The following is a 19,377-nucleotide window of genomic DNA, read 5'->3' on the forward strand; positions in this document are numbered from 1 at the left end:
GGTCTCTTTTTTCATAAGTCGAAGCGCGAGTGGAGAAATGCCAGGCCACAGAGCAACTTCTTCCTCGTTAGTATAGTGGTGAGTATCCCCGCCTGTCACGCGGGAGACCGGGGTTCGATTCCCCGACGGGGAGGTGTCAAGTTTTTTCATTCCTCAACCTTGCTTTCTCCTCGACTCTTTCCCAATTCAATCTTCCTTCCTTCATGTTGTCTGTCTAATGAAAAAGCAATTCTTGAAAGAAAAGGCTAAGAAAGAAAGTCCTCCTCGTCCGGCTTGAGTTTGCTTTTCATGGACCTTGCCATAAGGTGACTAAAGATGTCCTCTGTAGAACCCATTTTTCTTCTGGAAGAATTTCTGAGAATGTGTCAGTGGACAATCTTCAAAACATCCCGACAGGAAAGTCAATTTTTTCAGAGACTGGAGGGGGCCACATTTTATAGAACGGTCGGGTTCTTCATCAGGAAGCTGAAGCCCGGCGGGGGAAATGCCAAACCGGCAAACAGGTTCTTCCTCGTTAGTATAGTGGTGAGTATCCCCGCCTGTCACGCGGGAGACCGGGGTTCGATTCCCCGACGGGGAGGCTGCAAACCTTATTTTTCCCTCCCCCCCTTCCATTCCTCAACCTTGCTTGCTTCTCCATCGGTCTCTTTTTTCATAAGTCGAAGCGCGAGTGGAGAAATGCCAGGCCACAGAGCAACTTCTTCCTCGTTAGTATAGTGGTGAGTATCCCCGCCTGTCACGCGGGAGACCGGGGTTCGATTCCCCGACGGGGAGGTGTCAAGTTTTTTCATTCCTCAACCTTGCTTTCTCCTCGACTCTTTCCCAATTCAATCTTCCTTCCTTCATGTTGTCTGTCTAATGAAAAAGCAATTCTTGAAAGAAAAGGCTAAGAAAGAAAGTCCTCCTCGTCCGGCTTGAGTTTGCTTTTCATGGACCTTGCCATAAGGTGACTAAAGATGTCCTCTGTAGAACCCATTTTTCTTCTGGAAGAATTTCTGAGAATGTGTCAGTGGACAATCTTCAAAACATCCCGACAGGAAAGTCAATTTTTTCAGAGACTGGAGGGGGCCACATTTTATAGAACGGTCGGGTTCTTCATCAGGAAGCTGAAGCCCGGCGGGGGAAATGCCAAACCGGCAAACAGGTTCTTCCTCGTTAGTATAGTGGTGAGTATCCCCGCCTGTCACGCGGGAGACCGGGGTTCGATTCCCCGACGGGGAGGCTGCAAACCTTATTTTTCCCTCCCCCCCTTCCATTCCTCAACCTTGCTTGCTTCTCCATCGGTCTCTTTTTTCATAAGTCGAAGCGCGAGTGGAGAAATGCCAGGCCACAGAGCAACTTCTTCCTCGTTAGTATAGTGGTGAGTATCCCCGCCTGTCACGCGGGAGACCGGGGTTCGATTCCCCGACGGGGAGGTGTCAAGTTTTTTCATTCCTCAACCTTGCTTTCTCCTCGACTCTTTCCCAATTCAATCTTCCTTCCTTCATGTTGTCTGTCTAATGAAAAAGCAATTCTTGAAAGAAAAGGCTAAGAAAGAAAGTCCTCCTCGTCCGGCTTGAGTTTGCTTTTCATGGACCTTGCCATAAGGTGACTAAAGATGTCCTCTGTAGAACCCATTTTTCTTCTGGAAGAATTTCTGAGAATGTGTCAGTGGACAATCTTCAAAACATCCCGACAGGAAAGTCAATTTTTTCAGAGACTGGAGGGGGCCACATTTTATAGAACGGTCGGGTTCTTCATCAGGAAGCTGAAGCCCGGCGGGGGAAATGCCAAACCGGCAAACAGGTTCTTCCTCGTTAGTATAGTGGTGAGTATCCCCGCCTGTCACGCGGGAGACCGGGGTTCGATTCCCCGACGGGGAGGCTGCAAACCTTATTTTTCCCTCCCCCCCTTCCATTCCTCAACCTTGCTTGCTTCTCCATCGGTCTCTTTTTTCATAAGTCGAAGCGCGAGTGGAGAAATGCCAGGCCACAGAGCAACTTCTTCCTCGTTAGTATAGTGGTGAGTATCCCCGCCTGTCACGCGGGAGACCGGGGTTCGATTCCCCGACGGGGAGGTGTCAAGTTTTTTCATTCCTCAACCTTGCTTTCTCCTCGACTCTTTCCCAATTCAATCTTCCTTCCTTCATGTTGTCTGTCTAATGAAAAAGCAATTCTTGAAAGAAAAGGCTAAGAAAGAAAGTCCTCCTCGTCCGGCTTGAGTTTGCTTTTCATGGACCTTGCCATAAGGTGACTAAAGATGTCCTCTGTAGAACCCATTTTTCTTCTGGAAGAATTTCTGAGAATGTGTCAGTGGACAATCTTCAAAACATCCCGACAGGAAAGTCAATTTTTTCAGAGACTGGAGGGGGCCACATTTTATAGAACGGTCGGGTTCTTCATCAGGAAGCTGAAGCCCGGCGGGGGAAATGCCAAACCGGCAAACAGGTTCTTCCTCGTTAGTATAGTGGTGAGTATCCCCGCCTGTCACGCGGGAGACCGGGGTTCGATTCCCCGACGGGGAGGCTGCAAACCTTATTTTTCCCTCCCCCCCTTCCATTCCTCAACCTTGCTTGCTTCTCCATCGGTCTCTTTTTTCATAAGTCGAAGCGCGAGTGGAGAAATGCCAGGCCACAGAGCAACTTCTTCCTCGTTAGTATAGTGGTGAGTATCCCCGCCTGTCACGCGGGAGACCGGGGTTCGATTCCCCGACGGGGAGGTGTCAAGTTTTTTCATTCCTCAACCTTGCTTTCTCCTCGACTCTTTCCCAATTCAATCTTCCTTCCTTCATGTTGTCTGTCTAATGAAAAAGCAATTCTTGAAAGAAAAGGCTAAGAAAGAAAGTCCTCCTCGTCCGGCTTGAGTTTGCTTTTCATGGACCTTGCCATAAGGTGACTAAAGATGTCCTCTGTAGAACCCATTTTTCTTCTGGAAGAATTTCTGAGAATGTGTCAGTGGACAATCTTCAAAACATCCCGACAGGAAAGTCAATTTTTTCAGAGACTGGAGGGGGCCACATTTTATAGAACGGTCGGGTTCTTCATCAGGAAGCTGAAGCCCGGCGGGGGAAATGCCAAACCGGCAAACAGGTTCTTCCTCGTTAGTATAGTGGTGAGTATCCCCGCCTGTCACGCGGGAGACCGGGGTTCGATTCCCCGACGGGGAGGCTGCAAACCTTATTTTTCCCTCCCCCCCTTCCATTCCTCAACCTTGCTTGCTTCTCCATCGGTCTCTTTTTTCATAAGTCGAAGCGCGAGTGGAGAAATGCCAGGCCACAGAGCAACTTCTTCCTCGTTAGTATAGTGGTGAGTATCCCCGCCTGTCACGCGGGAGACCGGGGTTCGATTCCCCGACGGGGAGGTGTCAAGTTTTTTCATTCCTCAACCTTGCTTTCTCCTCGACTCTTTCCCAATTCAATCTTCCTTCCTTCATGTTGTCTGTCTAATGAAAAAGCAATTCTTGAAAGAAAAGGCTAAGAAAGAAAGTCCTCCTCGTCCGGCTTGAGTTTGCTTTTCATGGACCTTGCCATAAGGTGACTAAAGATGTCCTCTGTAGAACCCATTTTTCTTCTGGAAGAATTTCTGAGAATGTGTCAGTGGACAATCTTCAAAACATCCCGACAGGAAAGTCAATTTTTTCAGAGACTGGAGGGGGCCACATTTTATAGAACGGTCGGGTTCTTCATCAGGAAGCTGAAGCCCGGCGGGGGAAATGCCAAACCGGCAAACAGGTTCTTCCTCGTTAGTATAGTGGTGAGTATCCCCGCCTGTCACGCGGGAGACCGGGGTTCGATTCCCCGACGGGGAGGCTGCAAACCTTATTTTTCCCTCCCCCCCTTCCATTCCTCAACCTTGCTTGCTTCTCCATCGGTCTCTTTTTTCATAAGTCGAAGCGCGAGTGGAGAAATGCCAGGCCACAGAGCAACTTCTTCCTCGTTAGTATAGTGGTGAGTATCCCCGCCTGTCACGCGGGAGACCGGGGTTCGATTCCCCGACGGGGAGGTGTCAAGTTTTTTCATTCCTCAACCTTGCTTTCTCCTCGACTCTTTCCCAATTCAATCTTCCTTCCTTCATGTTGTCTGTCTAATGAAAAAGCAATTCTTGAAAGAAAAGGCTAAGAAAGAAAGTCCTCCTCGTCCGGCTTGAGTTTGCTTTTCATGGACCTTGCCATAAGGTGACTAAAGATGTCCTCTGTAGAACCCATTTTTCTTCTGGAAGAATTTCTGAGAATGTGTCAGTGGACAATCTTCAAAACATCCCGACAGGAAAGTCAATTTTTTCAGAGACTGGAGGGGGCCACATTTTATAGAACGGTCGGGTTCTTCATCAGGAAGCTGAAGCCCGGCGGGGGAAATGCCAAACCGGCAAACAGGTTCTTCCTCGTTAGTATAGTGGTGAGTATCCCCGCCTGTCACGCGGGAGACCGGGGTTCGATTCCCCGACGGGGAGGCTGCAAACCTTATTTTTCCCTCCCCCCCTTCCATTCCTCAACCTTGCTTGCTTCTCCATCGGTCTCTTTTTTCATAAGTCGAAGCGCGAGTGGAGAAATGCCAGGCCACAGAGCAACTTCTTCCTCGTTAGTATAGTGGTGAGTATCCCCGCCTGTCACGCGGGAGACCGGGGTTCGATTCCCCGACGGGGAGGTGTCAAGTTTTTTCATTCCTCAACCTTGCTTTCTCCTCGACTCTTTCCCAATTCAATCTTCCTTCCTTCATGTTGTCTGTCTAATGAAAAAGCAATTCTTGAAAGAAAAGGCTAAGAAAGAAAGTCCTCCTCGTCCGGCTTGAGTTTGCTTTTCATGGACCTTGCCATAAGGTGACTAAAGATGTCCTCTGTAGAACCCATTTTTCTTCTGGAAGAATTTCTGAGAATGTGTCAGTGGACAATCTTCAAAACATCCCGACAGGAAAGTCAATTTTTTCAGAGACTGGAGGGGGCCACATTTTATAGAACGGTCGGGTTCTTCATCAGGAAGCTGAAGCCCGGCGGGGGAAATGCCAAACCGGCAAACAGGTTCTTCCTCGTTAGTATAGTGGTGAGTATCCCCGCCTGTCACGCGGGAGACCGGGGTTCGATTCCCCGACGGGGAGGCTGCAAACCTTATTTTTCCCTCCCCCCCTTCCATTCCTCAACCTTGCTTGCTTCTCCATCGGTCTCTTTTTTCATAAGTCGAAGCGCGAGTGGAGAAATGCCAGGCCACAGAGCAACTTCTTCCTCGTTAGTATAGTGGTGAGTATCCCCGCCTGTCACGCGGGAGACCGGGGTTCGATTCCCCGACGGGGAGGTGTCAAGTTTTTTCATTCCTCAACCTTGCTTTCTCCTCGACTCTTTCCCAATTCAATCTTCCTTCCTTCATGTTGTCTGTCTAATGAAAAAGCAATTCTTGAAAGAAAAGGCTAAGAAAGAAAGTCCTCCTCGTCCGGCTTGAGTTTGCTTTTCATGGACCTTGCCATAAGGTGACTAAAGATGTCCTCTGTAGAACCCATTTTTCTTCTGGAAGAATTTCTGAGAATGTGTCAGTGGACAATCTTCAAAACATCCCGACAGGAAAGTCAATTTTTTCAGAGACTGGAGGGGGCCACATTTTATAGAACGGTCGGGTTCTTCATCAGGAAGCTGAAGCCCGGCGGGGGAAATGCCAAACCGGCAAACAGGTTCTTCCTCGTTAGTATAGTGGTGAGTATCCCCGCCTGTCACGCGGGAGACCGGGGTTCGATTCCCCGACGGGGAGGCTGCAAACCTTATTTTTCCCTCCCCCCCTTCCATTCCTCAACCTTGCTTGCTTCTCCATCGGTCTCTTTTTTCATAAGTCGAAGCGCGAGTGGAGAAATGCCAGGCCACAGAGCAACTTCTTCCTCGTTAGTATAGTGGTGAGTATCCCCGCCTGTCACGCGGGAGACCGGGGTTCGATTCCCCGACGGGGAGGTGTCAAGTTTTTTCATTCCTCAACCTTGCTTTCTCCTCGACTCTTTCCCAATTCAATCTTCCTTCCTTCATGTTGTCTGTCTAATGAAAAAGCAATTCTTGAAAGAAAAGGCTAAGAAAGAAAGTCCTCCTCGTCCGGCTTGAGTTTGCTTTTCATGGACCTTGCCATAAGGTGACTAAAGATGTCCTCTGTAGAACCCATTTTTCTTCTGGAAGAATTTCTGAGAATGTGTCAGTGGACAATCTTCAAAACATCCCGACAGGAAAGTCAATTTTTTCAGAGACTGGAGGGGGCCACATTTTATAGAACGGTCGGGTTCTTCATCAGGAAGCTGAAGCCCGGCGGGGGAAATGCCAAACCGGCAAACAGGTTCTTCCTCGTTAGTATAGTGGTGAGTATCCCCGCCTGTCACGCGGGAGACCGGGGTTCGATTCCCCGACGGGGAGGCTGCAAACCTTATTTTTCCCTCCCCCCCTTCCATTCCTCAACCTTGCTTGCTTCTCCATCGGTCTCTTTTTTCATAAGTCGAAGCGCGAGTGGAGAAATGCCAGGCCACAGAGCAACTTCTTCCTCGTTAGTATAGTGGTGAGTATCCCCGCCTGTCACGCGGGAGACCGGGGTTCGATTCCCCGACGGGGAGGTGTCAAGTTTTTTCATTCCTCAACCTTGCTTTCTCCTCGACTCTTTCCCAATTCAATCTTCCTTCCTTCATGTTGTCTGTCTAATGAAAAAGCAATTCTTGAAAGAAAAGGCTAAGAAAGAAAGTCCTCCTCGTCCGGCTTGAGTTTGCTTTTCATGGACCTTGCCATAAGGTGACTAAAGATGTCCTCTGTAGAACCCATTTTTCTTCTGGAAGAATTTCTGAGAATGTGTCAGTGGACAATCTTCAAAACATCCCGACAGGAAAGTCAATTTTTTCAGAGACTGGAGGGGGCCACATTTTATAGAACGGTCGGGTTCTTCATCAGGAAGCTGAAGCCCGGCGGGGGAAATGCCAAACCGGCAAACAGGTTCTTCCTCGTTAGTATAGTGGTGAGTATCCCCGCCTGTCACGCGGGAGACCGGGGTTCGATTCCCCGACGGGGAGGCTGCAAACCTTATTTTTCCCTCCCCCCCTTCCATTCCTCAACCTTGCTTGCTTCTCCATCGGTCTCTTTTTTCATAAGTCGAAGCGCGAGTGGAGAAATGCCAGGCCACAGAGCAACTTCTTCCTCGTTAGTATAGTGGTGAGTATCCCCGCCTGTCACGCGGGAGACCGGGGTTCGATTCCCCGACGGGGAGGTGTCAAGTTTTTTCATTCCTCAACCTTGCTTTCTCCTCGACTCTTTCCCAATTCAATCTTCCTTCCTTCATGTTGTCTGTCTAATGAAAAAGCAATTCTTGAAAGAAAAGGCTAAGAAAGAAAGTCCTCCTCGTCCGGCTTGAGTTTGCTTTTCATGGACCTTGCCATAAGGTGACTAAAGATGTCCTCTGTAGAACCCATTTTTCTTCTGGAAGAATTTCTGAGAATGTGTCAGTGGACAATCTTCAAAACATCCCGACAGGAAAGTCAATTTTTTCAGAGACTGGAGGGGGCCACATTTTATAGAACGGTCGGGTTCTTCATCAGGAAGCTGAAGCCCGGCGGGGGAAATGCCAAACCGGCAAACAGGTTCTTCCTCGTTAGTATAGTGGTGAGTATCCCCGCCTGTCACGCGGGAGACCGGGGTTCGATTCCCCGACGGGGAGGCTGCAAACCTTATTTTTCCCTCCCCCCCTTCCATTCCTCAACCTTGCTTGCTTCTCCATCGGTCTCTTTTTTCATAAGTCGAAGCGCGAGTGGAGAAATGCCAGGCCACAGAGCAACTTCTTCCTCGTTAGTATAGTGGTGAGTATCCCCGCCTGTCACGCGGGAGACCGGGGTTCGATTCCCCGACGGGGAGGTGTCAAGTTTTTTCATTCCTCAACCTTGCTTTCTCCTCGACTCTTTCCCAATTCAATCTTCCTTCCTTCATGTTGTCTGTCTAATGAAAAAGCAATTCTTGAAAGAAAAGGCTAAGAAAGAAAGTCCTCCTCGTCCGGCTTGAGTTTGCTTTTCATGGACCTTGCCATAAGGTGACTAAAGATGTCCTCTGTAGAACCCATTTTTCTTCTGGAAGAATTTCTGAGAATGTGTCAGTGGACAATCTTCAAAACATCCCGACAGGAAAGTCAATTTTTTCAGAGACTGGAGGGGGCCACATTTTATAGAACGGTCGGGTTCTTCATCAGGAAGCTGAAGCCCGGCGGGGGAAATGCCAAACCGGCAAACAGGTTCTTCCTCGTTAGTATAGTGGTGAGTATCCCCGCCTGTCACGCGGGAGACCGGGGTTCGATTCCCCGACGGGGAGGCTGCAAACCTTATTTTTCCCTCCCCCCCTTCCATTCCTCAACCTTGCTTGCTTCTCCATCGGTCTCTTTTTTCATAAGTCGAAGCGCGAGTGGAGAAATGCCAGGCCACAGAGCAACTTCTTCCTCGTTAGTATAGTGGTGAGTATCCCCGCCTGTCACGCGGGAGACCGGGGTTCGATTCCCCGACGGGGAGGTGTCAAGTTTTTTCATTCCTCAACCTTGCTTTCTCCTCGACTCTTTCCCAATTCAATCTTCCTTCCTTCATGTTGTCTGTCTAATGAAAAAGCAATTCTTGAAAGAAAAGGCTAAGAAAGAAAGTCCTCCTCGTCCGGCTTGAGTTTGCTTTTCATGGACCTTGCCATAAGGTGACTAAAGATGTCCTCTGTAGAACCCATTTTTCTTCTGGAAGAATTTCTGAGAATGTGTCAGTGGACAATCTTCAAAACATCCCGACAGGAAAGTCAATTTTTTCAGAGACTGGAGGGGGCCACATTTTATAGAACGGTCGGGTTCTTCATCAGGAAGCTGAAGCCCGGCGGGGGAAATGCCAAACCGGCAAACAGGTTCTTCCTCGTTAGTATAGTGGTGAGTATCCCCGCCTGTCACGCGGGAGACCGGGGTTCGATTCCCCGACGGGGAGGCTGCAAACCTTATTTTTCCCTCCCCCCCTTCCATTCCTCAACCTTGCTTGCTTCTCCATCGGTCTCTTTTTTCATAAGTCGAAGCGCGAGTGGAGAAATGCCAGGCCACAGAGCAACTTCTTCCTCGTTAGTATAGTGGTGAGTATCCCCGCCTGTCACGCGGGAGACCGGGGTTCGATTCCCCGACGGGGAGGTGTCAAGTTTTTTCATTCCTCAACCTTGCTTTCTCCTCGACTCTTTCCCAATTCAATCTTCCTTCCTTCATGTTGTCTGTCTAATGAAAAAGCAATTCTTGAAAGAAAAGGCTAAGAAAGAAAGTCCTCCTCGTCCGGCTTGAGTTTGCTTTTCATGGACCTTGCCATAAGGTGACTAAAGATGTCCTCTGTAGAACCCATTTTTCTTCTGGAAGAATTTCTGAGAATGTGTCAGTGGACAATCTTCAAAACATCCCGACAGGAAAGTCAATTTTTTCAGAGACTGGAGGGGGCCACATTTTATAGAACGGTCGGGTTCTTCATCAGGAAGCTGAAGCCCGGCGGGGGAAATGCCAAACCGGCAAACAGGTTCTTCCTCGTTAGTATAGTGGTGAGTATCCCCGCCTGTCACGCGGGAGACCGGGGTTCGATTCCCCGACGGGGAGGCTGCAAACCTTATTTTTCCCTCCCCCCCTTCCATTCCTCAACCTTGCTTGCTTCTCCATCGGTCTCTTTTTTCATAAGTCGAAGCGCGAGTGGAGAAATGCCAGGCCACAGAGCAACTTCTTCCTCGTTAGTATAGTGGTGAGTATCCCCGCCTGTCACGCGGGAGACCGGGGTTCGATTCCCCGACGGGGAGGTGTCAAGTTTTTTCATTCCTCAACCTTGCTTTCTCCTCGACTCTTTCCCAATTCAATCTTCCTTCCTTCATGTTGTCTGTCTAATGAAAAAGCAATTCTTGAAAGAAAAGGCTAAGAAAGAAAGTCCTCCTCGTCCGGCTTGAGTTTGCTTTTCATGGACCTTGCCATAAGGTGACTAAAGATGTCCTCTGTAGAACCCATTTTTCTTCTGGAAGAATTTCTGAGAATGTGTCAGTGGACAATCTTCAAAACATCCCGACAGGAAAGTCAATTTTTTCAGAGACTGGAGGGGGCCACATTTTATAGAACGGTCGGGTTCTTCATCAGGAAGCTGAAGCCCGGCGGGGGAAATGCCAAACCGGCAAACAGGTTCTTCCTCGTTAGTATAGTGGTGAGTATCCCCGCCTGTCACGCGGGAGACCGGGGTTCGATTCCCCGACGGGGAGGCTGCAAACCTTATTTTTCCCTCCCCCCCTTCCATTCCTCAACCTTGCTTGCTTCTCCATCGGTCTCTTTTTTCATAAGTCGAAGCGCGAGTGGAGAAATGCCAGGCCACAGAGCAACTTCTTCCTCGTTAGTATAGTGGTGAGTATCCCCGCCTGTCACGCGGGAGACCGGGGTTCGATTCCCCGACGGGGAGGTGTCAAGTTTTTTCATTCCTCAACCTTGCTTTCTCCTCGACTCTTTCCCAATTCAATCTTCCTTCCTTCATGTTGTCTGTCTAATGAAAAAGCAATTCTTGAAAGAAAAGGCTAAGAAAGAAAGTCCTCCTCGTCCGGCTTGAGTTTGCTTTTCATGGACCTTGCCATAAGGTGACTAAAGATGTCCTCTGTAGAACCCATTTTTCTTCTGGAAGAATTTCTGAGAATGTGTCAGTGGACAATCTTCAAAACATCCCGACAGGAAAGTCAATTTTTTCAGAGACTGGAGGGGGCCACATTTTATAGAACGGTCGGGTTCTTCATCAGGAAGCTGAAGCCCGGCGGGGGAAATGCCAAACCGGCAAACAGGTTCTTCCTCGTTAGTATAGTGGTGAGTATCCCCGCCTGTCACGCGGGAGACCGGGGTTCGATTCCCCGACGGGGAGGCTGCAAACCTTATTTTTCCCTCCCCCCCTTCCATTCCTCAACCTTGCTTGCTTCTCCATCGGTCTCTTTTTTCATAAGTCGAAGCGCGAGTGGAGAAATGCCAGGCCACAGAGCAACTTCTTCCTCGTTAGTATAGTGGTGAGTATCCCCGCCTGTCACGCGGGAGACCGGGGTTCGATTCCCCGACGGGGAGGTGTCAAGTTTTTTCATTCCTCAACCTTGCTTTCTCCTCGACTCTTTCCCAATTCAATCTTCCTTCCTTCATGTTGTCTGTCTAATGAAAAAGCAATTCTTGAAAGAAAAGGCTAAGAAAGAAAGTCCTCCTCGTCCGGCTTGAGTTTGCTTTTCATGGACCTTGCCATAAGGTGACTAAAGATGTCCTCTGTAGAACCCATTTTTCTTCTGGAAGAATTTCTGAGAATGTGTCAGTGGACAATCTTCAAAACATCCCGACAGGAAAGTCAATTTTTTCAGAGACTGGAGGGGGCCACATTTTATAGAACGGTCGGGTTCTTCATCAGGAAGCTGAAGCCCGGCGGGGGAAATGCCAAACCGGCAAACAGGTTCTTCCTCGTTAGTATAGTGGTGAGTATCCCCGCCTGTCACGCGGGAGACCGGGGTTCGATTCCCCGACGGGGAGGCTGCAAACCTTATTTTTCCCTCCCCCCCTTCCATTCCTCAACCTTGCTTGCTTCTCCATCGGTCTCTTTTTTCATAAGTCGAAGCGCGAGTGGAGAAATGCCAGGCCACAGAGCAACTTCTTCCTCGTTAGTATAGTGGTGAGTATCCCCGCCTGTCACGCGGGAGACCGGGGTTCGATTCCCCGACGGGGAGGTGTCAAGTTTTTTCATTCCTCAACCTTGCTTTCTCCTCGACTCTTTCCCAATTCAATCTTCCTTCCTTCATGTTGTCTGTCTAATGAAAAAGCAATTCTTGAAAGAAAAGGCTAAGAAAGAAAGTCCTCCTCGTCCGGCTTGAGTTTGCTTTTCATGGACCTTGCCATAAGGTGACTAAAGATGTCCTCTGTAGAACCCATTTTTCTTCTGGAAGAATTTCTGAGAATGTGTCAGTGGACAATCTTCAAAACATCCCGACAGGAAAGTCAATTTTTTCAGAGACTGGAGGGGGCCACATTTTATAGAACGGTCGGGTTCTTCATCAGGAAGCTGAAGCCCGGCGGGGGAAATGCCAAACCGGCAAACAGGTTCTTCCTCGTTAGTATAGTGGTGAGTATCCCCGCCTGTCACGCGGGAGACCGGGGTTCGATTCCCCGACGGGGAGGCTGCAAACCTTATTTTTCCCTCCCCCCCTTCCATTCCTCAACCTTGCTTGCTTCTCCATCGGTCTCTTTTTTCATAAGTCGAAGCGCGAGTGGAGAAATGCCAGGCCACAGAGCAACTTCTTCCTCGTTAGTATAGTGGTGAGTATCCCCGCCTGTCACGCGGGAGACCGGGGTTCGATTCCCCGACGGGGAGGTGTCAAGTTTTTTCATTCCTCAACCTTGCTTTCTCCTCGACTCTTTCCCAATTCAATCTTCCTTCCTTCATGTTGTCTGTCTAATGAAAAAGCAATTCTTGAAAGAAAAGGCTAAGAAAGAAAGTCCTCCTCGTCCGGCTTGAGTTTGCTTTTCATGGACCTTGCCATAAGGTGACTAAAGATGTCCTCTGTAGAACCCATTTTTCTTCTGGAAGAATTTCTGAGAATGTGTCAGTGGACAATCTTCAAAACATCCCGACAGGAAAGTCAATTTTTTCAGAGACTGGAGGGGGCCACATTTTATAGAACGGTCGGGTTCTTCATCAGGAAGCTGAAGCCCGGCGGGGGAAATGCCAAACCGGCAAACAGGTTCTTCCTCGTTAGTATAGTGGTGAGTATCCCCGCCTGTCACGCGGGAGACCGGGGTTCGATTCCCCGACGGGGAGGCTGCAAACCTTATTTTTCCCTCCCCCCCTTCCATTCCTCAACCTTGCTTGCTTCTCCATCGGTCTCTTTTTTCATAAGTCGAAGCGCGAGTGGAGAAATGCCAGGCCACAGAGCAACTTCTTCCTCGTTAGTATAGTGGTGAGTATCCCCGCCTGTCACGCGGGAGACCGGGGTTCGATTCCCCGACGGGGAGGTGTCAAGTTTTTTCATTCCTCAACCTTGCTTTCTCCTCGACTCTTTCCCAATTCAATCTTCCTTCCTTCATGTTGTCTGTCTAATGAAAAAGCAATTCTTGAAAGAAAAGGCTAAGAAAGAAAGTCCTCCTCGTCCGGCTTGAGTTTGCTTTTCATGGACCTTGCCATAAGGTGACTAAAGATGTCCTCTGTAGAACCCATTTTTCTTCTGGAAGAATTTCTGAGAATGTGTCAGTGGACAATCTTCAAAACATCCCGACAGGAAAGTCAATTTTTTCAGAGACTGGAGGGGGCCACATTTTATAGAACGGTCGGGTTCTTCATCAGGAAGCTGAAGCCCGGCGGGGGAAATGCCAAACCGGCAAACAGGTTCTTCCTCGTTAGTATAGTGGTGAGTATCCCCGCCTGTCACGCGGGAGACCGGGGTTCGATTCCCCGACGGGGAGGCTGCAAACCTTATTTTTCCCTCCCCCCCTTCCATTCCTCAACCTTGCTTGCTTCTCCATCGGTCTCTTTTTTCATAAGTCGAAGCGCGAGTGGAGAAATGCCAGGCCACAGAGCAACTTCTTCCTCGTTAGTATAGTGGTGAGTATCCCCGCCTGTCACGCGGGAGACCGGGGTTCGATTCCCCGACGGGGAGGTGTCAAGTTTTTTCATTCCTCAACCTTGCTTTCTCCTCGACTCTTTCCCAATTCAATCTTCCTTCCTTCATGTTGTCTGTCTAATGAAAAAGCAATTCTTGAAAGAAAAGGCTAAGAAAGAAAGTCCTCCTCGTCCGGCTTGAGTTTGCTTTTCATGGACCTTGCCATAAGGTGACTAAAGATGTCCTCTGTAGAACCCATTTTTCTTCTGGAAGAATTTCTGAGAATGTGTCAGTGGACAATCTTCAAAACATCCCGACAGGAAAGTCAATTTTTTCAGAGACTGGAGGGGGCCACATTTTATAGAACGGTCGGGTTCTTCATCAGGAAGCTGAAGCCCGGCGGGGGAAATGCCAAACCGGCAAACAGGTTCTTCCTCGTTAGTATAGTGGTGAGTATCCCCGCCTGTCACGCGGGAGACCGGGGTTCGATTCCCCGACGGGGAGGCTGCAAACCTTATTTTTCCCTCCCCCCCTTCCATTCCTCAACCTTGCTTGCTTCTCCATCGGTCTCTTTTTTCATAAGTCGAAGCGCGAGTGGAGAAATGCCAGGCCACAGAGCAACTTCTTCCTCGTTAGTATAGTGGTGAGTATCCCCGCCTGTCACGCGGGAGACCGGGGTTCGATTCCCCGACGGGGAGGTGTCAAGTTTTTTCATTCCTCAACCTTGCTTTCTCCTCGACTCTTTCCCAATTCAATCTTCCTTCCTTCATGTTGTCTGTCTAATGAAAAAGCAATTCTTGAAAGAAAAGGCTAAGAAAGAAAGTCCTCCTCGTCCGGCTTGAGTTTGCTTTTCATGGACCTTGCCATAAGGTGACTAAAGATGTCCTCTGTAGAACCCATTTTTCTTCTGGAAGAATTTCTGAGAATGTGTCAGTGGACAATCTTCAAAACATCCCGACAGGAAAGTCAATTTTTTCAGAGACTGGAGGGGGCCACATTTTATAGAACGGTCGGGTTCTTCATCAGGAAGCTGAAGCCCGGCGGGGGAAATGCCAAACCGGCAAACAGGTTCTTCCTCGTTAGTATAGTGGTGAGTATCCCCGCCTGTCACGCGGGAGACCGGGGTTCGATTCCCCGACGGGGAGGCTGCAAACCTTATTTTTCCCTCCCCCCCTTCCATTCCTCAACCTTGCTTGCTTCTCCATCGGTCTCTTTTTTCATAAGTCGAAGCGCGAGTGGAGAAATGCCAGGCCACAGAGCAACTTCTTCCTCGTTAGTATAGTGGTGAGTATCCCCGCCTGTCACGCGGGAGACCGGGGTTCGATTCCCCGACGGGGAGGTGTCAAGTTTTTTCATTCCTCAACCTTGCTTTCTCCTCGACTCTTTCCCAATTCAATCTTCCTTCCTTCATGTTGTCTGTCTAATGAAAAAGCAATTCTTGAAAGAAAAGGCTAAGAAAGAAAGTCCTCCTCGTCCGGCTTGAGTTTGCTTTTCATGGACCTTGCCATAAGGTGACTAAAGATGTCCTCTGTAGAACCCATTTTTCTTCTGGAAGAATTTCTGAGAATGTGTCAGTGGACAATCTTCAAAACATCCCGACAGGAAAGTCAATTTTTTCAGAGACTGGAGGGGGCCACATTTTATAGAACGGTCGGGTTCTTCATCAGGAAGCTGAAGCCCGGCGGGGGAAATGCCAAACCGGCAAACAGGTTCTTCCTCGTTAGTATAGTGGTGAGTATCCCCGCCTGTCACGCGGGAGACCGGGGTTCGATTCCCCGACGGGGAGGCTGCAAACCTTATTTTTCCCTCCCCCCCTTCCATTCCTCAACCTTGCTTGCTTCTCCATCGGTCTCTTTTTTCATAAGTCGAAGCGCGAGTGGAGAAATGCCAGGCCACAGAGCAACTTCTTCCTCGTTAGTATAGTGGTGAGTATCCCCGCCTGTCACGCGGGAGACCGGGGTTCGATTCCCCGACGGGGAGGTGTCAAGTTTTTTCATTCCTCAACCTTGCTTTCTCCTCGACTCTTTCCCAATTCAATCTTCCTTCCTTCATGTTGTCTGTCTAATGAAAAAGCAATTCTTGAAAGAAAAGGCTAAGAAAGAAAGTCCTCCTCGTCCGGCTTGAGTTTGCTTTTCATGGACCTTGCCATAAGGTGACTAAAGATGTCCTCTGTAGAACCCATTTTTCTTCTGGAAGAATTTCTGAGAATGTGTCAGTGGACAATCTTCAAAACATCCCGACAGGAAAGTCAATTTTTTCAGAGACTGGAGGGGGCCACATTTTATAGAACGGTCGGGTTCTTCATCAGGAAGCTGAAGCCCGGCGGGGGAAATGCCAAACCGGCAAACAGGTTCTTCCTCGTTAGTATAGTGGTGAGTATCCCCGCCTGTCACGCGGGAGACCGGGGTTCGATTCCCCGACGGGGAGGCTGCAAACCTTATTTTTCCCTCCCCCCCTTCCATTCCTCAACCTTGCTTGCTTCTCCATCGGTCTCTTTTTTCATAAGTCGAAGCGCGAGTGGAGAAATGCCAGGCCACAGAGCAACTTCTTCCTCGTTAGTATAGTGGTGAGTATCCCCGCCTGTCACGCGGGAGACCGGGGTTCGATTCCCCGACGGGGAGGTGTCAAGTTTTTTCATTCCTCAACCTTGCTTTCTCCTCGACTCTTTCCCAATTCAATCTTCCTTCCTTCATGTTGTCTGTCTAATGAAAAAGCAATTCTTGAAAGAAAAGGCTAAGAAAGAAAGTCCTCCTCGTCCGGCTTGAGTTTGCTTTTCATGGACCTTGCCATAAGGTGACTAAAGATGTCCTCTGTAGAACCCATTTTTCTTCTGGAAGAATTTCTGAGAATGTGTCAGTGGACAATCTTCAAAACATCCCGACAGGAAAGTCAATTTTTTCAGAGACTGGAGGGGGCCACATTTTATAGAACGGTCGGGTTCTTCATCAGGAAGCTGAAGCCCGGCGGGGGAAATGCCAAACCGGCAAACAGGTTCTTCCTCGTTAGTATAGTGGTGAGTATCCCCGCCTGTCACGCGGGAGACCGGGGTTCGATTCCCCGACGGGGAGGCTGCAAACCTTATTTTTCCCTCCCCCCCTTCCATTCCTCAACCTTGCTTGCTTCTCCATCGGTCTCTTTTTTCATAAGTCGAAGCGCGAGTGGAGAAATGCCAGGCCACAGAGCAACTTCTTCCTCGTTAGTATAGTGGTGAGTATCCCCGCCTGTCACGCGGGAGACCGGGGTTCGATTCCCCGACGGGGAGGTGTCAAGTTTTTTCATTCCTCAACCTTGCTTTCTCCTCGACTCTTTCCCAATTCAATCTTCCTTCCTTCATGTTGTCTGTCTAATGAAAAAGCAATTCTTGAAAGAAAAGGCTAAGAAAGAAAGTCCTCCTCGTCCGGCTTGAGTTTGCTTTTCATGGACCTTGCCATAAGGTGACTAAAGATGTCCTCTGTAGAACCCATTTTTCTTCTGGAAGAATTTCTGAGAATGTGTCAGTGGACAATCTTCAAAACATCCCGACAGGAAAGTCAATTTTTTCAGAGACTGGAGGGGGCCACATTTTATAGAACGGTCGGGTTCTTCATCAGGAAGCTGAAGCCCGGCGGGGGAAATGCCAAACCGGCAAACAGGTTCTTCCTCGTTAGTATAGTGGTGAGTATCCCCGCCTGTCACGCGGGAGACCGGGGTTCGATTCCCCGACGGGGAGGCTGCAAACCTTATTTTTCCCTCCCCCCCTTCCATTCCTCAACCTTGCTTGCTTCTCCATCGGTCTCTTTTTTCATAAGTCGAAGCGCGAGTGGAGAAATGCCAGGCCACAGAGCAACTTCTTCCTCGTTAGTATAGTGGTGAGTATCCCCGCCTGTCACGCGGGAGACCGGGGTTCGATTCCCCGACGGGGAGGTGTCAAGTTTTTTCATTCCTCAACCTTGCTTTCTCCTCGACTCTTTCCCAATTCAATCTTCCTTCCTTCATGTTGTCTGTCTAATGAAAAAGCAATTCTTGAAAGAAAAGGCTAAGAAAGAAAGTCCTCCTCGTCCGGCTTGAGTTTGCTTTTCATGGACCTTGCCATAAGGTGACTAAAGATGTCCTCTGTAGAACCCATTTTTCTTCTGGAAGAATTTCTGAGAATGTGTCAGTGGACAATCTTCAAAACATCCCGACAGGAAAGTCAATTTTTTCAGAGACTGGAGGGGGCCACATTTTATAGAACGGTCGGGTTCTTCATCAGGAAGCTGAAGCCCGGCGGGGGAAATGCCAAACCGGCAAACAGGTTCTTCCTCGTTAGTATAGTGGTGAGTATCCCCGCCTGTCACGCGGGAGACCGGGGTTCGATTCCCCGACGGGGAGGCTGCAAACCTTATTTTTCCCTCCCCCCCTTCCATTCCTCAACCTTGCTTGCTTCTCCATCGGTCTCTTTTTTCATAAGTCGAAGCGCGAGTGGAGAAATGCCAGGCCACAGAGCAACTTCTTCCTCGTTAGTATAGTGGTGAGTATCCCCGCCTGTCACGCGGGAGACCGGGGTTCGATTCCCCGACGGGGAGGTGTCAAGTTTTTTCATTCCTCAACCTTGCTTTCTCCTCGACTCTTTCCCAATTCAATCTTCCTTCCTTCATGTTGTCTGTCTAATGAAAAAGCAATTCTTGAAAGAAAAGGCTAAGAAAGAAAGTCCTCCTCGTCCGGCTTGAGTTTGCTTTTCATGGACCTTGCCATAAGGTGACTAAAGATGTCCTCTGTAGAACCCATTTTTCTTCTGGAAGAATTTCTGAGAATGTGTCAGTGGACAATCTTCAAAACATCCCGACAGGAAAGTCAATTTTTTCAGAGACTGGAGGGGGCCACATTTTATAGAACGGTCGGGTTCTTCATCAGGAAGCTGAAGCCCGGCGGGGGAAATGCCAAACCGGCAAACAGGTTCTTCCTCGTTAGTATAGTGGTGAGTATCCCCGCCTGTCACGCGGGAGACCGGGGTTCGATTCCCCGACGGGGAGGCTGCAAACCTTATTTTTCCCTCCCCCCCTTCCATTCCTCAACCTTGCTTGCTTCTCCATCGGTCTCTTTTTTCATAAGTCGAAGCGCGAGTGGAGAAATGCCAGGCCACAGAGCAACTTCTTCCTCGTTAGTATAGTGGTGAGTATCCCCGCCTGTCACGCGGGAGACCGGGGTTCGATTCCCCGACGGGGAGGTGTCAAGTTTTTTCATTCCTCAACCTTGCTTTCTCCTCGACTCTTTCCCAATTCAATCTTCCTTCCTTCATGTTGTCTGTCTAATGAAAAAGCAATTCTTGAAAGAAAAGGCTAAGAAAGAAAGTCCTCCTCGTCCGGCTTGAGTTTGCTTTTCATGGACCTTGCCATAAGGTGACTAAAGATGTCCTCTGTAGAACCCATTTTTCTTCTGGAAGAATTTCTGAGAATGTGTCAGTGGACAATCTTCAAAACATCCCGACAGGAAAGTCAATTTTTTCAGAGACTGGAGGGGGCCACATTTTATAGAACGGTCGGGTTCTTCATCAGGAAGCTGAAGCCCGGCGGGGGAAATGCCAAACCGGCAAACAGGTTCTTCCTCGTTAGTATAGTGGTGAGTATCCCCGCCTGTCACGCGGGAGACCGGGGTTCGATTCCCCGACGGGGAGGCTGCAAACCTTATTTTTCCCTCCCCCCCTTCCATTCCTCAACCTTGCTTGCTTCTCCATCGGTCTCTTTTTTCATAAGTCGAAGCGCGAGTGGAGAAATGCCAGGCCACAGAGCAACTTCTTCCTCGTTAGTATAGTGGTGAGTATCCCCGCCTGTCACGCGGGAGACCGGGGTTCGATTCCCCGACGGGGAGGTGTCAAGTTTTTT

The 19,377-nt window shown here is 49.2% G+C and overlaps 61 non-coding genes across 61 annotated transcripts; all 61 read left to right on the forward strand.

Annotated features, from left to right (window-relative positions):
* The first annotated feature begins 61 nt into the window (after positions 1-61).
* Positions 62-133, forward strand: TRNAD-GUC (transfer RNA aspartic acid (anticodon GUC)). The gene has a single exon. It is a non-coding gene; the product is annotated as a tRNA-Asp (tRNA).
* A 375-nt stretch (positions 134-508) lies between these two features.
* On the forward strand, positions 509-580 carry TRNAD-GUC (transfer RNA aspartic acid (anticodon GUC)). The gene has a single exon. It is a non-coding gene; the product is annotated as a tRNA-Asp (tRNA).
* A 122-nt stretch (positions 581-702) lies between these two features.
* TRNAD-GUC (transfer RNA aspartic acid (anticodon GUC)) lies at positions 703-774 on the forward strand. Its single transcript has one exon. It is a non-coding gene; the product is annotated as a tRNA-Asp (tRNA).
* A 375-nt stretch (positions 775-1,149) lies between these two features.
* Positions 1,150-1,221, forward strand: TRNAD-GUC (transfer RNA aspartic acid (anticodon GUC)). Its single transcript has one exon. It is a non-coding gene; the product is annotated as a tRNA-Asp (tRNA).
* Positions 1,222-1,343: 122 nt separating this feature from the next.
* On the forward strand, positions 1,344-1,415 carry TRNAD-GUC (transfer RNA aspartic acid (anticodon GUC)). Its single transcript has one exon. It is a non-coding gene; the product is annotated as a tRNA-Asp (tRNA).
* Positions 1,416-1,790: 375 nt separating this feature from the next.
* TRNAD-GUC (transfer RNA aspartic acid (anticodon GUC)) lies at positions 1,791-1,862 on the forward strand. The gene has a single exon. It is a non-coding gene; the product is annotated as a tRNA-Asp (tRNA).
* Positions 1,863-1,984: 122 nt separating this feature from the next.
* On the forward strand, positions 1,985-2,056 carry TRNAD-GUC (transfer RNA aspartic acid (anticodon GUC)). Its single transcript has one exon. It is a non-coding gene; the product is annotated as a tRNA-Asp (tRNA).
* Positions 2,057-2,431: 375 nt separating this feature from the next.
* On the forward strand, positions 2,432-2,503 carry TRNAD-GUC (transfer RNA aspartic acid (anticodon GUC)). Its single transcript has one exon. It is a non-coding gene; the product is annotated as a tRNA-Asp (tRNA).
* Positions 2,504-2,625: 122 nt separating this feature from the next.
* On the forward strand, positions 2,626-2,697 carry TRNAD-GUC (transfer RNA aspartic acid (anticodon GUC)). Its single transcript has one exon. It is a non-coding gene; the product is annotated as a tRNA-Asp (tRNA).
* A 375-nt stretch (positions 2,698-3,072) lies between these two features.
* TRNAD-GUC (transfer RNA aspartic acid (anticodon GUC)) lies at positions 3,073-3,144 on the forward strand. The gene has a single exon. It is a non-coding gene; the product is annotated as a tRNA-Asp (tRNA).
* Positions 3,145-3,266: 122 nt separating this feature from the next.
* On the forward strand, positions 3,267-3,338 carry TRNAD-GUC (transfer RNA aspartic acid (anticodon GUC)). Its single transcript has one exon. It is a non-coding gene; the product is annotated as a tRNA-Asp (tRNA).
* A 375-nt stretch (positions 3,339-3,713) lies between these two features.
* On the forward strand, positions 3,714-3,785 carry TRNAD-GUC (transfer RNA aspartic acid (anticodon GUC)). The gene has a single exon. It is a non-coding gene; the product is annotated as a tRNA-Asp (tRNA).
* A 122-nt stretch (positions 3,786-3,907) lies between these two features.
* Positions 3,908-3,979, forward strand: TRNAD-GUC (transfer RNA aspartic acid (anticodon GUC)). Its single transcript has one exon. It is a non-coding gene; the product is annotated as a tRNA-Asp (tRNA).
* A 375-nt stretch (positions 3,980-4,354) lies between these two features.
* Positions 4,355-4,426, forward strand: TRNAD-GUC (transfer RNA aspartic acid (anticodon GUC)). Its single transcript has one exon. It is a non-coding gene; the product is annotated as a tRNA-Asp (tRNA).
* A 122-nt stretch (positions 4,427-4,548) lies between these two features.
* On the forward strand, positions 4,549-4,620 carry TRNAD-GUC (transfer RNA aspartic acid (anticodon GUC)). Its single transcript has one exon. It is a non-coding gene; the product is annotated as a tRNA-Asp (tRNA).
* Positions 4,621-4,995: 375 nt separating this feature from the next.
* On the forward strand, positions 4,996-5,067 carry TRNAD-GUC (transfer RNA aspartic acid (anticodon GUC)). Its single transcript has one exon. It is a non-coding gene; the product is annotated as a tRNA-Asp (tRNA).
* A 122-nt stretch (positions 5,068-5,189) lies between these two features.
* Positions 5,190-5,261, forward strand: TRNAD-GUC (transfer RNA aspartic acid (anticodon GUC)). The gene has a single exon. It is a non-coding gene; the product is annotated as a tRNA-Asp (tRNA).
* A 375-nt stretch (positions 5,262-5,636) lies between these two features.
* Positions 5,637-5,708, forward strand: TRNAD-GUC (transfer RNA aspartic acid (anticodon GUC)). Its single transcript has one exon. It is a non-coding gene; the product is annotated as a tRNA-Asp (tRNA).
* Positions 5,709-5,830: 122 nt separating this feature from the next.
* TRNAD-GUC (transfer RNA aspartic acid (anticodon GUC)) lies at positions 5,831-5,902 on the forward strand. Its single transcript has one exon. It is a non-coding gene; the product is annotated as a tRNA-Asp (tRNA).
* A 375-nt stretch (positions 5,903-6,277) lies between these two features.
* TRNAD-GUC (transfer RNA aspartic acid (anticodon GUC)) lies at positions 6,278-6,349 on the forward strand. Its single transcript has one exon. It is a non-coding gene; the product is annotated as a tRNA-Asp (tRNA).
* A 122-nt stretch (positions 6,350-6,471) lies between these two features.
* On the forward strand, positions 6,472-6,543 carry TRNAD-GUC (transfer RNA aspartic acid (anticodon GUC)). The gene has a single exon. It is a non-coding gene; the product is annotated as a tRNA-Asp (tRNA).
* A 375-nt stretch (positions 6,544-6,918) lies between these two features.
* On the forward strand, positions 6,919-6,990 carry TRNAD-GUC (transfer RNA aspartic acid (anticodon GUC)). The gene has a single exon. It is a non-coding gene; the product is annotated as a tRNA-Asp (tRNA).
* Positions 6,991-7,112: 122 nt separating this feature from the next.
* On the forward strand, positions 7,113-7,184 carry TRNAD-GUC (transfer RNA aspartic acid (anticodon GUC)). The gene has a single exon. It is a non-coding gene; the product is annotated as a tRNA-Asp (tRNA).
* Positions 7,185-7,559: 375 nt separating this feature from the next.
* On the forward strand, positions 7,560-7,631 carry TRNAD-GUC (transfer RNA aspartic acid (anticodon GUC)). Its single transcript has one exon. It is a non-coding gene; the product is annotated as a tRNA-Asp (tRNA).
* Positions 7,632-7,753: 122 nt separating this feature from the next.
* On the forward strand, positions 7,754-7,825 carry TRNAD-GUC (transfer RNA aspartic acid (anticodon GUC)). The gene has a single exon. It is a non-coding gene; the product is annotated as a tRNA-Asp (tRNA).
* A 375-nt stretch (positions 7,826-8,200) lies between these two features.
* On the forward strand, positions 8,201-8,272 carry TRNAD-GUC (transfer RNA aspartic acid (anticodon GUC)). The gene has a single exon. It is a non-coding gene; the product is annotated as a tRNA-Asp (tRNA).
* A 122-nt stretch (positions 8,273-8,394) lies between these two features.
* TRNAD-GUC (transfer RNA aspartic acid (anticodon GUC)) lies at positions 8,395-8,466 on the forward strand. Its single transcript has one exon. It is a non-coding gene; the product is annotated as a tRNA-Asp (tRNA).
* Positions 8,467-8,841: 375 nt separating this feature from the next.
* TRNAD-GUC (transfer RNA aspartic acid (anticodon GUC)) lies at positions 8,842-8,913 on the forward strand. The gene has a single exon. It is a non-coding gene; the product is annotated as a tRNA-Asp (tRNA).
* Positions 8,914-9,035: 122 nt separating this feature from the next.
* Positions 9,036-9,107, forward strand: TRNAD-GUC (transfer RNA aspartic acid (anticodon GUC)). Its single transcript has one exon. It is a non-coding gene; the product is annotated as a tRNA-Asp (tRNA).
* Positions 9,108-9,482: 375 nt separating this feature from the next.
* On the forward strand, positions 9,483-9,554 carry TRNAD-GUC (transfer RNA aspartic acid (anticodon GUC)). Its single transcript has one exon. It is a non-coding gene; the product is annotated as a tRNA-Asp (tRNA).
* A 122-nt stretch (positions 9,555-9,676) lies between these two features.
* Positions 9,677-9,748, forward strand: TRNAD-GUC (transfer RNA aspartic acid (anticodon GUC)). Its single transcript has one exon. It is a non-coding gene; the product is annotated as a tRNA-Asp (tRNA).
* A 375-nt stretch (positions 9,749-10,123) lies between these two features.
* Positions 10,124-10,195, forward strand: TRNAD-GUC (transfer RNA aspartic acid (anticodon GUC)). The gene has a single exon. It is a non-coding gene; the product is annotated as a tRNA-Asp (tRNA).
* Positions 10,196-10,317: 122 nt separating this feature from the next.
* On the forward strand, positions 10,318-10,389 carry TRNAD-GUC (transfer RNA aspartic acid (anticodon GUC)). Its single transcript has one exon. It is a non-coding gene; the product is annotated as a tRNA-Asp (tRNA).
* Positions 10,390-10,764: 375 nt separating this feature from the next.
* On the forward strand, positions 10,765-10,836 carry TRNAD-GUC (transfer RNA aspartic acid (anticodon GUC)). The gene has a single exon. It is a non-coding gene; the product is annotated as a tRNA-Asp (tRNA).
* Positions 10,837-10,958: 122 nt separating this feature from the next.
* On the forward strand, positions 10,959-11,030 carry TRNAD-GUC (transfer RNA aspartic acid (anticodon GUC)). Its single transcript has one exon. It is a non-coding gene; the product is annotated as a tRNA-Asp (tRNA).
* A 375-nt stretch (positions 11,031-11,405) lies between these two features.
* On the forward strand, positions 11,406-11,477 carry TRNAD-GUC (transfer RNA aspartic acid (anticodon GUC)). Its single transcript has one exon. It is a non-coding gene; the product is annotated as a tRNA-Asp (tRNA).
* A 122-nt stretch (positions 11,478-11,599) lies between these two features.
* On the forward strand, positions 11,600-11,671 carry TRNAD-GUC (transfer RNA aspartic acid (anticodon GUC)). The gene has a single exon. It is a non-coding gene; the product is annotated as a tRNA-Asp (tRNA).
* A 375-nt stretch (positions 11,672-12,046) lies between these two features.
* On the forward strand, positions 12,047-12,118 carry TRNAD-GUC (transfer RNA aspartic acid (anticodon GUC)). The gene has a single exon. It is a non-coding gene; the product is annotated as a tRNA-Asp (tRNA).
* A 122-nt stretch (positions 12,119-12,240) lies between these two features.
* TRNAD-GUC (transfer RNA aspartic acid (anticodon GUC)) lies at positions 12,241-12,312 on the forward strand. The gene has a single exon. It is a non-coding gene; the product is annotated as a tRNA-Asp (tRNA).
* Positions 12,313-12,687: 375 nt separating this feature from the next.
* TRNAD-GUC (transfer RNA aspartic acid (anticodon GUC)) lies at positions 12,688-12,759 on the forward strand. The gene has a single exon. It is a non-coding gene; the product is annotated as a tRNA-Asp (tRNA).
* Positions 12,760-12,881: 122 nt separating this feature from the next.
* On the forward strand, positions 12,882-12,953 carry TRNAD-GUC (transfer RNA aspartic acid (anticodon GUC)). Its single transcript has one exon. It is a non-coding gene; the product is annotated as a tRNA-Asp (tRNA).
* Positions 12,954-13,328: 375 nt separating this feature from the next.
* On the forward strand, positions 13,329-13,400 carry TRNAD-GUC (transfer RNA aspartic acid (anticodon GUC)). Its single transcript has one exon. It is a non-coding gene; the product is annotated as a tRNA-Asp (tRNA).
* A 122-nt stretch (positions 13,401-13,522) lies between these two features.
* Positions 13,523-13,594, forward strand: TRNAD-GUC (transfer RNA aspartic acid (anticodon GUC)). Its single transcript has one exon. It is a non-coding gene; the product is annotated as a tRNA-Asp (tRNA).
* A 375-nt stretch (positions 13,595-13,969) lies between these two features.
* TRNAD-GUC (transfer RNA aspartic acid (anticodon GUC)) lies at positions 13,970-14,041 on the forward strand. The gene has a single exon. It is a non-coding gene; the product is annotated as a tRNA-Asp (tRNA).
* Positions 14,042-14,163: 122 nt separating this feature from the next.
* Positions 14,164-14,235, forward strand: TRNAD-GUC (transfer RNA aspartic acid (anticodon GUC)). Its single transcript has one exon. It is a non-coding gene; the product is annotated as a tRNA-Asp (tRNA).
* Positions 14,236-14,610: 375 nt separating this feature from the next.
* On the forward strand, positions 14,611-14,682 carry TRNAD-GUC (transfer RNA aspartic acid (anticodon GUC)). Its single transcript has one exon. It is a non-coding gene; the product is annotated as a tRNA-Asp (tRNA).
* A 122-nt stretch (positions 14,683-14,804) lies between these two features.
* TRNAD-GUC (transfer RNA aspartic acid (anticodon GUC)) lies at positions 14,805-14,876 on the forward strand. Its single transcript has one exon. It is a non-coding gene; the product is annotated as a tRNA-Asp (tRNA).
* Positions 14,877-15,251: 375 nt separating this feature from the next.
* Positions 15,252-15,323, forward strand: TRNAD-GUC (transfer RNA aspartic acid (anticodon GUC)). The gene has a single exon. It is a non-coding gene; the product is annotated as a tRNA-Asp (tRNA).
* A 122-nt stretch (positions 15,324-15,445) lies between these two features.
* TRNAD-GUC (transfer RNA aspartic acid (anticodon GUC)) lies at positions 15,446-15,517 on the forward strand. Its single transcript has one exon. It is a non-coding gene; the product is annotated as a tRNA-Asp (tRNA).
* Positions 15,518-15,892: 375 nt separating this feature from the next.
* On the forward strand, positions 15,893-15,964 carry TRNAD-GUC (transfer RNA aspartic acid (anticodon GUC)). The gene has a single exon. It is a non-coding gene; the product is annotated as a tRNA-Asp (tRNA).
* Positions 15,965-16,086: 122 nt separating this feature from the next.
* On the forward strand, positions 16,087-16,158 carry TRNAD-GUC (transfer RNA aspartic acid (anticodon GUC)). The gene has a single exon. It is a non-coding gene; the product is annotated as a tRNA-Asp (tRNA).
* A 375-nt stretch (positions 16,159-16,533) lies between these two features.
* On the forward strand, positions 16,534-16,605 carry TRNAD-GUC (transfer RNA aspartic acid (anticodon GUC)). Its single transcript has one exon. It is a non-coding gene; the product is annotated as a tRNA-Asp (tRNA).
* A 122-nt stretch (positions 16,606-16,727) lies between these two features.
* TRNAD-GUC (transfer RNA aspartic acid (anticodon GUC)) lies at positions 16,728-16,799 on the forward strand. The gene has a single exon. It is a non-coding gene; the product is annotated as a tRNA-Asp (tRNA).
* A 375-nt stretch (positions 16,800-17,174) lies between these two features.
* On the forward strand, positions 17,175-17,246 carry TRNAD-GUC (transfer RNA aspartic acid (anticodon GUC)). The gene has a single exon. It is a non-coding gene; the product is annotated as a tRNA-Asp (tRNA).
* A 122-nt stretch (positions 17,247-17,368) lies between these two features.
* On the forward strand, positions 17,369-17,440 carry TRNAD-GUC (transfer RNA aspartic acid (anticodon GUC)). Its single transcript has one exon. It is a non-coding gene; the product is annotated as a tRNA-Asp (tRNA).
* A 375-nt stretch (positions 17,441-17,815) lies between these two features.
* Positions 17,816-17,887, forward strand: TRNAD-GUC (transfer RNA aspartic acid (anticodon GUC)). Its single transcript has one exon. It is a non-coding gene; the product is annotated as a tRNA-Asp (tRNA).
* Positions 17,888-18,009: 122 nt separating this feature from the next.
* On the forward strand, positions 18,010-18,081 carry TRNAD-GUC (transfer RNA aspartic acid (anticodon GUC)). Its single transcript has one exon. It is a non-coding gene; the product is annotated as a tRNA-Asp (tRNA).
* A 375-nt stretch (positions 18,082-18,456) lies between these two features.
* On the forward strand, positions 18,457-18,528 carry TRNAD-GUC (transfer RNA aspartic acid (anticodon GUC)). Its single transcript has one exon. It is a non-coding gene; the product is annotated as a tRNA-Asp (tRNA).
* Positions 18,529-18,650: 122 nt separating this feature from the next.
* Positions 18,651-18,722, forward strand: TRNAD-GUC (transfer RNA aspartic acid (anticodon GUC)). Its single transcript has one exon. It is a non-coding gene; the product is annotated as a tRNA-Asp (tRNA).
* A 375-nt stretch (positions 18,723-19,097) lies between these two features.
* Positions 19,098-19,169, forward strand: TRNAD-GUC (transfer RNA aspartic acid (anticodon GUC)). The gene has a single exon. It is a non-coding gene; the product is annotated as a tRNA-Asp (tRNA).
* Positions 19,170-19,291: 122 nt separating this feature from the next.
* On the forward strand, positions 19,292-19,363 carry TRNAD-GUC (transfer RNA aspartic acid (anticodon GUC)). Its single transcript has one exon. It is a non-coding gene; the product is annotated as a tRNA-Asp (tRNA).
* The last annotated feature ends 14 nt before the right edge of the window (positions 19,364-19,377 follow it).

Source organism: Dendropsophus ebraccatus, chromosome 4 (assembly GCF_027789765.1).
Source record: "Dendropsophus ebraccatus isolate aDenEbr1 chromosome 4, aDenEbr1.pat, whole genome shotgun sequence".
NCBI classification, from domain to species: Eukaryota; Metazoa; Chordata; class Amphibia; order Anura; family Hylidae; genus Dendropsophus; species Dendropsophus ebraccatus.